This window comes from Cloeon dipterum, chromosome X (genome assembly GCF_949628265.1).
Source record: "Cloeon dipterum chromosome X, ieCloDipt1.1, whole genome shotgun sequence".
Lineage (NCBI taxonomy): Eukaryota > Metazoa > Arthropoda > Insecta > Ephemeroptera > Baetidae > Cloeon > Cloeon dipterum.
In genome coordinates this window covers 6,202,425-6,214,679 of record NC_088790.1, presented here as the reverse complement: position 1 = coordinate 6,214,679, position 12,255 = coordinate 6,202,425, and the positions used below count along the sequence as shown (strand labels likewise).

At 48.3% G+C, this 12,255-nt stretch overlaps 1 protein-coding gene across 1 annotated transcript in view; it reads left to right on the top strand.

The window, feature by feature from the left end:
* Glut4EF (Glucose transporter 4 enhancer factor) overlaps positions 1–12,255 on the top strand; it is a 48,254-nt gene that overhangs the window by 31,004 nt on the left and 4,995 nt on the right. The gene's annotated exons all lie outside the window — the stretch shown is intronic.

The window sequence follows — 12,255 nt, the reverse complement described above, 5'->3', positions numbered from 1 at the left end:
AAGAATGTAATAATTACGGTGCAGCTCGTTTTCCGTTTCGACTGCCTTGACTTTTCCCGCCCCGAGAGACTTTCTGCCTGGGATGATAAATCGTCGCTGCTATGCCGGCAATCGAATTTTTCGTGCAGGCGAATTATCCAGCGCCGGTACGCCGGCCGGCAGATAGGCCGGAATATCAGAGCACGACGTCCCACTTTCGGCCCGCGCTTATCGCGATCTATGTGTTCATGCTGCAATTATTAACACATTTGTCGACCAATTATCACACGCGCGCGCGAGTTTCGCCTTTATCGACAAATTTCATAAACGTTTCAGCATGTTGGAAAACAGGAAATTATAATGGTGTTGCCAGCACCAGCACTCGAGCCAAACGGTGAAAAAACCTGACGTCGTTTAACCCCGATAGTTGAACTTTGGTGCTCAGTGCTCACATTCGACACACAAAATAGCGCGTGCACGGAGCGTAAAAATAAAATAAGCTTTTATCATTTTGGAAATGTTGCTGGATTCGTTTGCTGATAAACTGCACCGATACAATCTGCCTGCGCCAGTCAGTCTATTTCATTCTATTCGGTCTAACTGTGCTCTGCGAGTTTGAAAGATGGCAATCAAATATTCGTGCGCGCGTTTCGCGCTATGAGTGTTTGTGTGTCGGCTGCACCCTTGTCTGCCCATGCCCGGCTGAGTTAGTTTTTTGTGCTCGGCAGCGCACAAGTCGGTCTGCTGGCGGGGTTATGGAGGTCCAAGCAATAAAGGAAAGAAGTAAAAAGAAAGAAATGCTTTATGCAGCCGAAGGGAGAGGCGAGGGAATTACAGAGGTGGTGGTGGTGGCGGTGGTTAGATCATAAACTTTGAGAATTTATCGTGAAACGCTGGGGCGAGCTGAAAAGGGAGGCCATAATTTTGACAGCAGTTTGTTTGCATGACGTTTGGCACTTTGGAAGGAATACGCGCCGCGCGTTTTATGGTGGCATATTTTTTCGTTCACACATGACTTCAACTGAATAGGCCCTGATTATTAGATGACTTTTACTGGGAAATTGTGCATTCTGTGAAGCGAAGGAGACAAATATGGCGTGCCGGCTCGGAAATTTTTTCCTAGTCCGCGCGCTCGGACAGCGCTTTGAAATAACATTCCTCTTTATATCTGCATTGCCGCCTTCGCCCGGTTATTTGTTTATTTTTCATTGTCGTGCCCGCAATTTTTTCCACGGACTCGGCTTAATTCAGCTTGGTCCCAAACAGAAGCCACCCGGCAGCAGCCAGCTTTTTAATTACGAGGCCATAAATTAATTAAGCCAACATCACGCTCGGTTTCTGCGGCTTCTGGCCCACTCTCGCGGCAGTTAAGTCCAAGCACGGTGGTGGCGGCGGAATCAGCTTCCCTCTTTTCGCCGACCGCCGAGGAGCAGACAGCCTCGCGCTTAGCAACAACAGGTGCTCTTTTCACTATTTTATAACAACTCGCCTCAAATCCCTGTGCTGCTGTTCATTTTCCCATGCCCTCGCCTTTCGCTTGCTGCGGGGCGACGACGATGATATAAATTTTTATTTTTTTTGTGAAGCACCGAGGGGTTGAATTTTTCAGAGGGCGCCTGCCTCACTTTACTCTCCTATTGATAGAGCCAACCAGCCTCCCTGTGTCGTCTAGACAGATGTACGGCACACTGAATATGTACTGTTTGCTCCAAGACAAGCGCAGTCGGCGCGCACGAGAGGAAATAATAGAATGTGCTGTTGCCAAGCCGGAGCCAGGAGGGTGCACACCCCTGACAACGTTAGTGCCTATTTAGCCAAAATATCGCTCGCCTGCCCGCCCCGGCCGGCTTCTGCGCCCAGCAACAAGCGCAATTATAAAATAGCAAGTGCGCGCCGGCTGCCCAAATCGTGTATACAGTACTCACTGCCGCCCTGCATTAAATGAAAATCCCCCGCCTCCCTCTCTCGCTCTTTTTTAATCTATAATCACTGTCTGCGTGCCTCTCCTCCCTCATTTTCACTCGCTCTCACTTCCCTGGCTCAGCCGCTCGCTTTTTGTATGCGCGCAGCAGCCGGCTCGGCTCGCCCGACGCACAAAAAATACCCCCAAAACATTAAACATTCCTCCTGCTCCCATAGCCGCGGAGGAAAGGCCATCCAATGTTTTCCACGTTGCCAAGTTTGAAAACAAAGCAGTTTGGACGCGGCCAAATCGACCTCAAGGGGTTGCCTCGTGTTGTTACGCTGTGCTCGCGCCTGCTGCCATCTCTTTCGTTTCTTTTCACGGAAATTATACCTAATCTACCAGCATTCCACAAACAACAGGGTTACATATACCCATAAAATAGTATTTTTCCGCAGCGAGTTTCCCTTACAAGAAAACCACCCCTCTTTCAAATTCTTTCTTTGGACTTAGCACGCGGAGGGCTTTTTCCTATAGTGAAATATGTGGGAGTCAAGTTACCAAAGGAGTCACGGCTGAAACGAAACCCTCCTTTTCGCGTAAATTCTTTACATTCGTCCCTGGCCAATTCGGCGCTTAATTGCCTAGCAACTTCTGTTTTTTAATCGTTTCCTGATCACTCACATCGGTATCAGTATCTAGCTACATGAGCAACTGGAATGAAGTGCTTCCTAGAAGTCTCATGAGGGCAATCATGAATCATGAATAAAGTTAACTGCTACTAGAAAAGTGGCAGCTCGTAAAATATTTCAACGGCTCATTACTGGCTAAATACCACGAGATATTAAATTTTTTATTAACCCCCGTCTGAGTGAGGCGTCTGTTGCCACGCAAGTTCATCGCACTCCCGCGCGCGCGGGCTGCATTTCATTTTCTATGTTTGTGTGCAGCTAATGATGCTTTTGGTGCACCCTCCCACATTAATGAGATGGTTTGGTTCGAATCGCATGCACCGAGTGCATTATGAAACAAACGATCACCAACCTGCCGCAAAGAGTTGCAACAACAATGCTCTTTATGTACATAAATGTGTGCGCGCACACAGCGCAGTGTCTGCCAAACAAAACAAAAACATATAATGTACAAGGTGCCGGCTTTGTGTTTTCTTGCTACTTGGTAACTGGGCGGGCGGCGCAATTAAATTTTTTACACGCCACTTCTAGTGAAATGATGTGTATCACTCTTCACCAACTACTATACTATGAGTTTGTATATATTTTATTCAAAGACTGCTGCTAACAACGAGCCGAGTGTCGTAAATCAAAAGTTGCCAGCGAGAATTTTTTGACCCCGTTAGCAACGAACTGTGCCGCCGTACTCACAAGGGTTACACAACACATCAATTTATTTAATGTTACTATTCCAAACAGATAGCCGAGAGAGATGATTTTTATTTATGGACTGTCACAAAATTTCGGGATATACGAATAAAGCTCATTAAAGTCGAAGATTAATGGAACTTTGGAAACGCATAAAAGAGGAAAATGAAAACACAGTCATTAGCATTTCTTTCACTTGGCTGGAATAACATTTCAATTTTTTGACACTGGGAGAAGAAACGCGCAGACTGAGTTGCAGGTTTATTTCGAGAGATTGTTGCGTCAGCCAAGAAACAGAGTTTACTGTCTGCCCTCGCACGCATTTGGAAGTAAATAATCCAATTTCTCATCACAATCCAGTTTTCTTTCCAAGTCTTTGCGGCTGGTAAGCCGTCATGGATTCACATGGATCCTTATCATTTTCTAAGAAGAAAGCGGCGTTGTCACTTGAAAAGTGGTCTTAATTCGGCCGCCGCGGCAAGCAATACCGGTCCATCATCACGTGCGAGCCGCGGCCAGTTTATTACAATATATACTATATGTATAAACCTGTCATCATTTGCGCGCGCGGCGTGCATCGACTCACATACGCACTGGAGTTTGTATCACTGAAATAATGACTCGCTCATTTCTCCACGGCCAATTTTCATCGCTTCGTTGGAAACGCATCTGACTCATCGGAGACTCTTTAAATAATAATGCACACAACACACTACACACATGTGTTGCCATTCTGCCGCTCGCTCCATGTCAATTCGCCTTTTAATACTAGAGCTGTTAATTCGAGTCCAAGGCTGAATTCATCATCCGCCGCACACTCGACTCTCTCGCTCGCGCAGCTCCTCCCTTTGAATATTTGATAATCCGACGGACGGGCGAAAAACGGCTCGAATGAGTCTCTTTTCTATTCCGGCTTTTAGCAAGCCATATAGCTTGTCCGTCGTCGGTCTCTCACAAAAGGCGCTAATAATTAATGGGCCCAAACGTAATGTGCGCGCGTATACACGCCGTCGGCCGCGGGTCCGTTCCTTTTTTTGTGAGTGTGTACAGTTGTACACCGAAAACCTTTTGGCGTGTCTCTTACATGTTTTCAGTTCACGCACCGGCAGCTCGCAAATGCACCAACAGGGGTGACTTGAATTTGTTTGGGGGAATTGGCCGATGCCGTGTGCCATTATGTTAATGCCCAAAAAGCGGGGACGACAGATATACGAGTGTGCAGCATACTTCCTTCCTGAGATTCACGCCTGATATCCACCGGCACACATTTCTCCTGCCGGTGTGTTATTAGCATGCAACGCGCAACTTTGAATTTTAATTCCCATTGGTCACCCATGTGTGACTCTTTGCAGTAGAATGACCCCGCGGTCGGCCCACGTTTTGCCGTGCACGGCCTTTTCCCGTGGCGGCGCGACGCTCACCGGCGAATCGGCCGCTACCCAAATTCAAATAATTATATTTACAAGAGAAGCCAGCCGCAGGTAATTATATTTATTTTTCGGTGCCGTGCGCGCATGCTGCCGACGGGAATACGCGCGTATGCGCTATCTAGAGTGCAGTCATGGTTGGTCGGCGAATGGGGAAAGGAAGGAATTATCTCTCACTGATGAGCGCAGCGCACTTATTATTCCGAATAACAAACACTCCGCCCTGAACACATCAGTGACATCCAATGTGGATAACAATAAAAGTGCACACACACACGGCTGGAATGCGCTGCTACATTTTGTGATGCAAAACATACTAGATGGTGCACGCCTCTAACTTAATTTCAAATGCAACACGTGTTGGGTCGGAATAAATTTCCATCCCGAGTCGCTAATTAACAACAAGTTGGTTAGTCACTTGCAGCGGTTTCCAGCGTAATTATCGCGGCAGCACATAATTTTCGCGTTCTACGGAGAGACGGACTGCTGCCTGGATGGCTGGCTGGCTGGCTTTCCTTTTCGCTGCCGGAGTTGCGTGTTTGGCCAATTGCGTGGAAATTAAATGCTGGGAACTAATTTGCGCTCTTTTACGTCTATGCACTCTCGAATGACGTAGCTTGCCCGGCTAATTACAGAGGGTTTTCGACAGGAAAACAATCTGAAAGCAGGGATTCTCCGAAAATTCGCGCGGGCATGATGCCGCCGTGCTTGCTGGAAAAAAAATCCCGTTCCTATAACAAGCAGCCGAAATTACTATAATAACCAAATATCCTGCGGAAAAAGAAGAATGTGTCGCTTTTTCTGCCGGATCATTCCAAGTAGTTAAGAGTTTAATTTATTATTAATAGATGTCCACGAGACGACCAAGAACTTTCGGATAAAATACATACAAATCCGACACGCATGGCGAAAAAAGTTGGTTTTATATCTTTGAGTCGATTTTATGAGCTGTCTTGGAGGACTCGCCTAAGTGGAGTGAAAAGTAGACGCGATAAAAAAAACAACATTTTTATGCATTTGTGCTGGATTATGTTATAAAAAGGGCATAATCTCCGCCAACGTGGATCAGCCGCGTCGCTCGCACGCGTGTGTTTGTAAATATAAAGGGTCAGCACTTTGGCCGAGCGCAGCAGCATAACGCTCTGTTTCAATAAAAATTAAGATAAAGTAAGGCATCACTCTCTCCAGCAGCACATTATGCGCTCTGTTACTTGTTAACTGATGATGGAATTTTAAGTGGCCGCAAGAAGCCACATGTGCCGGGCTGCGCCGCGCCGATGAATATTATTTTCATCTGTAGCTCTCTGAAAATTTTCTTCCTGCGCACCCGATCTGTACTCATTTTTTCCTTATTGTGTGAAGCGAGACTTCTTCCACTGCGGGTGATTATAATGGTCTGATACATTTATTATTACGGCGTATCCATGGTGAACCTAAAATGTGGCAACGATGGCCTCTCCAAGAAGCAGAAGACAGGGTCACGTTGAGGTCATCTCTCTCGAGCAGGCGGCTGCTGCTGCTGCTGCTGCCGCATATCGAATGCACTCTCATTGCTGCTGCATCGAATGCATTAATTCTAAAAATACTGAGGAAAAAGAGAAGTGAACGACATCTCCTTTGAAACACACATACAGCGCGCATATAAGTAAGCTGCACATCACACACACATACGCGCGGCGCAGTCAGCTAGCTGCGAGCTAGAGCTTCGCCAGAATCCTTTTTCATGCAAAGCGGGAGCTAATCATAATTAAGCTGCCGCTCATTGAAAAGTCTGAATGAAGCGCGCTGCATGATGTGTGCAGGCCCCGTCGCTTTATATATATAAATTGGTAATGTGTTGCAATGCAACTTTGTTTGCGACCCAGAGGTAGGGGTGAGAGCAAAGAAGCGGTGCATGCGGAGCAGCAGCAGCAGCAACATCACAAGTGCTGGCAGCTATTCTTCTTGTTTAAATAGAAACCGGATTTAAATGCCGGAGTACACAAGATTTAAAGGGATCATTAACTTTTTCTTCCAACCAATGCAAGCATGGGAATCCCGGTGGGGAAATTCGAGTCAGTCCTTCTTCGCTCGCGAGATTGGGGAATTATGATTTCCTCGCTTGCTCGCTCCCGAGCCAGTTTGGCCGCTTTTGTGCCGAAATAGCTGCGCGGAAATAAAAAGTGTGAAAAGCAACAGGGATGTTTTATGTTTTAATTTTAATAGGATTTATTTCCGAGCGAGCGGCCACAAGACTCGCTTTTTACTTTGAAACTGATGCCGCGTAATTTGGTACGGTCGCACGCCGCGTGTACATAAATGCACTTTTTTGCTTGGCGCAGAGCGGAAAGCTTTAAAAGCTGCGTCATTTTGTACGAATCGATTTTACTGCCGTTTCTTTGAAGCTGTCAAAGTAATTACGGGCATATTCATTACATTTCTGTATCAATTATCGTCACTCGGTAATTAGAGGCAGCTCTTTTGCACTGCGTACTACTCGGCAATTAAGGTTTAGTGGCCAGACGAGCCGAGCGAACGGGTAAGGCGAAATCAGCCTGCGAGGCACACTCACAAAACAGTAGCCATCCACTCACTCTTATTATTATTTACTCGGCCGCTGCAGCACGGTAGCAATATAGTTTTTTTCTCTTCCATTCGCCGGCCGGCATCATCTCGGCCTTACGCCATTTGATGCTGGGAATAGAAGAACAATAAAAAGACGAGCAAGAAATAATAAAAGGAGAGGCCAACGAGTGAGCAAGCGAGCAGCCAGCCAGCCAGCCAGTCGGCGGCCGTCGCAGGACGAGAGATGTATAACACAAAATAGAGGCAGCGCGCCGAGAGGAATGACCCTTGCGTCGAGTTACCTTGAGCCAGGGTAAACACGACGAGAGCGGTCGGTTATATGGGAGAGCCTGCGCCGAGAGGACACCAACCTGAGCAAGATGAAAACATTGTAGTACCGCCACTCGCGCGGCTGCCGCTGCCGGATTTATTGCCGAGCTTATCTTTTCTGATGCAATGCTCTTTCTCTCTCTCGCTCTCTCTGTTCATACACGGAGCAAATCGCCTTGGCATTGTTCGTCGTTAATTGCGTTTCTCGCCAGATTCGCGAGGAAACATTACAATGGAAATTAACCGTTGGCCGCGCGCACGCACGAAATGAAACAAACACGCCGGGCAAAGGAACGGAAAGAATAAGGAAAAAGGCCGTGCAACAAGCTAATTAATTTACATTCTGCATAAATTTTCCAGCCGCGCTGCCGAGATTGATAAGAGGCAAAGGGGGAGTGATGGATCATTTTTTATTCTGCGCTGGCAGCGAGCAAACAAATAATGAGTGCTTCCATCTCGCTCTACTAATTTCGCAACATGTGTCCTCTATTCCGTATGCAACACGCGCATTTCTCCCAAGAAGGAAGCGGCGATAAGTTGCTGACGATCAAAAGCGCGCACCAAACAAGCTCATCTGCAATTGTAATTCGCGAGTCGGAATTAGCGAACCAACTGCGTTTACTTTTCACTCCGTGCTTGCTTTTTTGTGCTATTTCAGTCGTCGGGTCGGTGACCTCTTAATGTAGTGCCGCCCTCACTCCCTCTTCGCACAGTCCTGCCATCGGCGGTGCTGGATGGATGTCTCCATAGTGGTTCCCTCTCTCCCTGCCGGCGTACTCGTACTCGGCGTATACGCGGCCGCGGCGCGGCTACGGCGGCGGCCCCCCTCGGCAGCGTGCGGAGCGATGCCAAGCAGCATGGCAATGTTGTTGTTGTCGGCCGGTGTCAGCCTACCAGCCAGCCAGCCAGCCTGCCAAAGCGCCCAGGGCTCGAGTGGGCATGGGCAGCTCTCGGCCGGCCAGCCGGCCAGGCCAGCACGAGAGAGATGATGAGTTAAAGCAATACGAGGATTAGACTGCTGATCTCTATTAGTATTGGAGAGCGGTGTAAGCCGTCATTGTGATGAGCAGTCACGCTGCTCGCACTCTGCTTACATAATAATAAACACCTCGCGCACCATGACGCACATCAAATACGCGCTTGCTGGCTCGCGAGAGAGTGAGTGAGAGAGCCTGTTGTGTTTTCCAATTTAAATACTTATTAAGTGGAGGTCGCGTCGAGTGATTGATTGCCCGCTAATCCCTCAAATTTGACTGCTCCGTCTTTCTCAGCTGGAAAAGTGACGGACACTGTCGGACGACGATTTATTTGTTTTTCTCCGTTCGTTCGTGAGCTGACGTGCGAAGCGAAGCTATCTGACGGCGTGATTTAGCTTGTGTTTGGGATTAGTAATAAAATGCGCACGTGAAAGTCGTATTTGGACCGGGCCGAAAATAAACAGAAAATTCTCTCAGCTGGATGCGCGTAGAGCAAGGGTAAAAATTAATATTATTAAAAGCGACAAATTATCTTGGCCAACAATAAACCGGGAGTTATTTCTTCAAATCCTGTCTCGGGGGTCATAAATTTTCAGTTTCTCAGCTTGTTTCAAGCGTGCTGGCTGGGTATAAATAAAGTTTACTGGCAATAAAAGCGGTAATCTCGCCCATCGTCCTTTGTGTAATATAATTTAGCTGCACTCCTCGATGGCCGTTACTTAAAAATAACTACCACCTCCAAAAGGGCCGAGCAGTAGTCTTGCTCTTTCCAGTGAGCCACCCGGCCGCGCGACTGACAATAGAGCAGGACGAGAAGAATAAAAGTAGTGCTGCCGCTGGAGGATTTTTATGGATAGGCAACCCAGAGCGCGTAAATGCTATTACAGTTGCATAAGGATTCGGATTTTACGACTTGTCATCTCGGTTTCAATTCCTCATTATTTGCTGGCGGGTGTACACACACACAAACATGTGATTTGTGCTCTGATTTCGTTCGTAAATCAGATCCCACGCGGTGACAGCCTTATCCGTTGTCACCGAAAAAAGGACATAATCTTTTAGGACTGCGTCGCGGCCGTTTTACATCTAAACGCTGATGGAACCATTCCAGAAATTGGAGCAGTCGCCCAGCTTATATATGGCATTAAATCATCAGATATAAATGTTCCGGTCGGGGTTGCGCAGCGCAATCTGTATTCAAGCCAGGACGCAAAGCAACTTTCTCAAAAGTGGCAAATGATGCCCATCCTGACAAATAGCCGGCAGATATGCCCGAGCTCAGCAGCAAGAACAGCGGACAAACACACAACACGGTCGTAAAGCAACGCTGGCCAGTTTCCGGGGTTTGCAACCACTGGCTGCTGCCACCACTTATCCGGCGAGCACGCACCCACGCGCGGCGGCACCGCACCACACCGCAGAGGCAATTTGATGTTGTTGCCAAGGTGCACACGGCGCTTCCAAAATCGTGTCGTCGGCCCGACGGACGAGACGAGTGGGAATTGCATGTAGCAGCATAGGAAATTGACGCCGCAGAAAGAGAGAGCAGGGACCAATCAGGGCCGATAAATGCGTTATTTCGGTGGCTGCGGGGCCGGCACGTGGCGCTGGTGGGACTGGAAGCGACGCAGTTTGTTACCAACCGCGGCAGCAGCAAGTGTGCAAGGGGTGCGCGGGGGTTGGAAGGGGCCACACGTGTCGGCGTATTGATCGCGGGTGTTCTCGGACCCGAGCGGGTGGGGGGCCTAGAGGGACGCGCGCGGTGGCGCTTGCGAATCGCCAAAATTGTGCACCCACCGGCGGCGGGCGCATCTCGCCCGCGTGATCAATGAAAAAGATGTACTGCCGTGTATACTATTATATGTACGCGCGCGAGCGACGCGGGGGCCGGCAGTGGCGCCAAACCAACTCGCAGCGGCAATAATTACTACACCAGCATCTAAGCCGCTTACTCGCCGTAATAAATATTTTCAGCTTGTTGAAATTTAATTAAATTTGCAGCAGGCGGTGTGCTTTCTTAATGCAATTATTAGTTTCCATTTGACTAATCACAAGCAAGAGAGCCGGCTGAATTACTCGAATCTTCATTTCGCTGAGTGTGTTTTTGACAGTGGAGATGTAAATTCTCCCTCTGTCATCTCTTGCCGTATATAAAACTACTTTTATGCGCATATTAAACGCTAGAAAATCGACGCATTTTCCGTCCCCTGTTTGCGTTTTATGCGGACGAGATTTATGGCGTCGCGAGTCAAAACGATCGGTGCTTTAAAAAAAATCTCAGCGTCATGCATGCATTATATCGGCCGGTCGCAACAGCAAAAGTGCAGCGTCTGCCGCCTCCGAGCCACTCTCCCTGCCGATTTCTCGAGCGTCATTGTGCACTTTGTCAGAAAGCACCCACTCACCGGCTGTAATGTGCAGATGCAATTTCCAGCAGCCGGGCGCGGTTACTTGTTAACTTAGTTTTCCGTGCGAGCTAGCATTTCAATCTCGCTGACAAAAGCTCGCCGCACCGTCAGCACGGGAGGAGGCTAATTTATTGGCTTAGCAACCTGTTCCGGGAAGCAGTTTCCGCTTTCCCGGTTCGCCATCGGGTGGCAACAGCACGAGTGGCAATGGCACCTTTCAAGTGGCAGCGAAAATGTCAACAAGAGCACGTGGCTTGCAACCCCCCGAGCGTCATTGCCGCAAATTTACTCTCGCCTCGCAACAGCTCCGTGGTGGCCTGGCTTGGCGGCTGAATGGAAATGCATTCACCAAAATATGAGCAAACGCACAGCCGCCACCACTTCAAAGTGCAGTCCGTTGCACCCGAAATTTATGGGACGCTGCGGCCCGTCCCTTCGCCTTCGGCGGCAGTGGGAGTCGCGACGCAAACGCGTTTGAATTTTAATGAACTGCACGTGTCTATCTCACATAATCTCCAAATATACAGTGTAGCATGCGTTCGAGCCAAAGTGCATCGAGTTTCTTTTTCTTTTCTTCACTCTCAATTGTGACGAGCGTCGCTCATGCTTATGACGTGAAGAGCACTTTTTTGTGTGCAGCATTCGGCGCGGTGGTTGCAGTCTCTCGCTTGCCGCACGAGGGGTACATAAATGAGGTGTCACTTTAATTCGAGACGCCGCCTGTATTTTTAGTAATTCGAGAGGAAACCCTACGTTTTTAGGCGGTTATTATGTGAAACTGAATGCTAACACGGTCGATCACACCCACTAGGCGCCCAGTCGCCGTGTCTGCAAGTGTGAAATGAATATATATCGTTTGTCGCGCGGCTCCACGCAGACAGTGCACGCGTTAAGCGAATCACACTCATGACTTCGCAATGCGCAAATCCCATTTAGTATTTAGTTAGTACGGCCTGCCTGTCTGAATATTTTATTTCGCTCCGAAAAGCACGGCCACAAATTCAAATGCGATCGCGAGACACACCGAAATTAATCACAATAAGTGCGTGTGCTCGTTTCCGAGCCGAAGAATAGCGGCGATAACTATATTCTCTTTGAATGCGGCGGCTAGATTTGGTGGGTTCATTGTTCCACCTATGAAAGTGACATGCTGCCGCGCGCGCGAGAAACAATGGCATAATGCATTCGCCAAGGGGAACAACCTCTTCCTTCCCCTCGCAGCTGATAAGGGTTCATTCAAGAGAGTGCATGCATGCCGGAATTTTTTCTGTGTATTTTGCTCGCTGAATAAGAAACCCCGTCGACTTG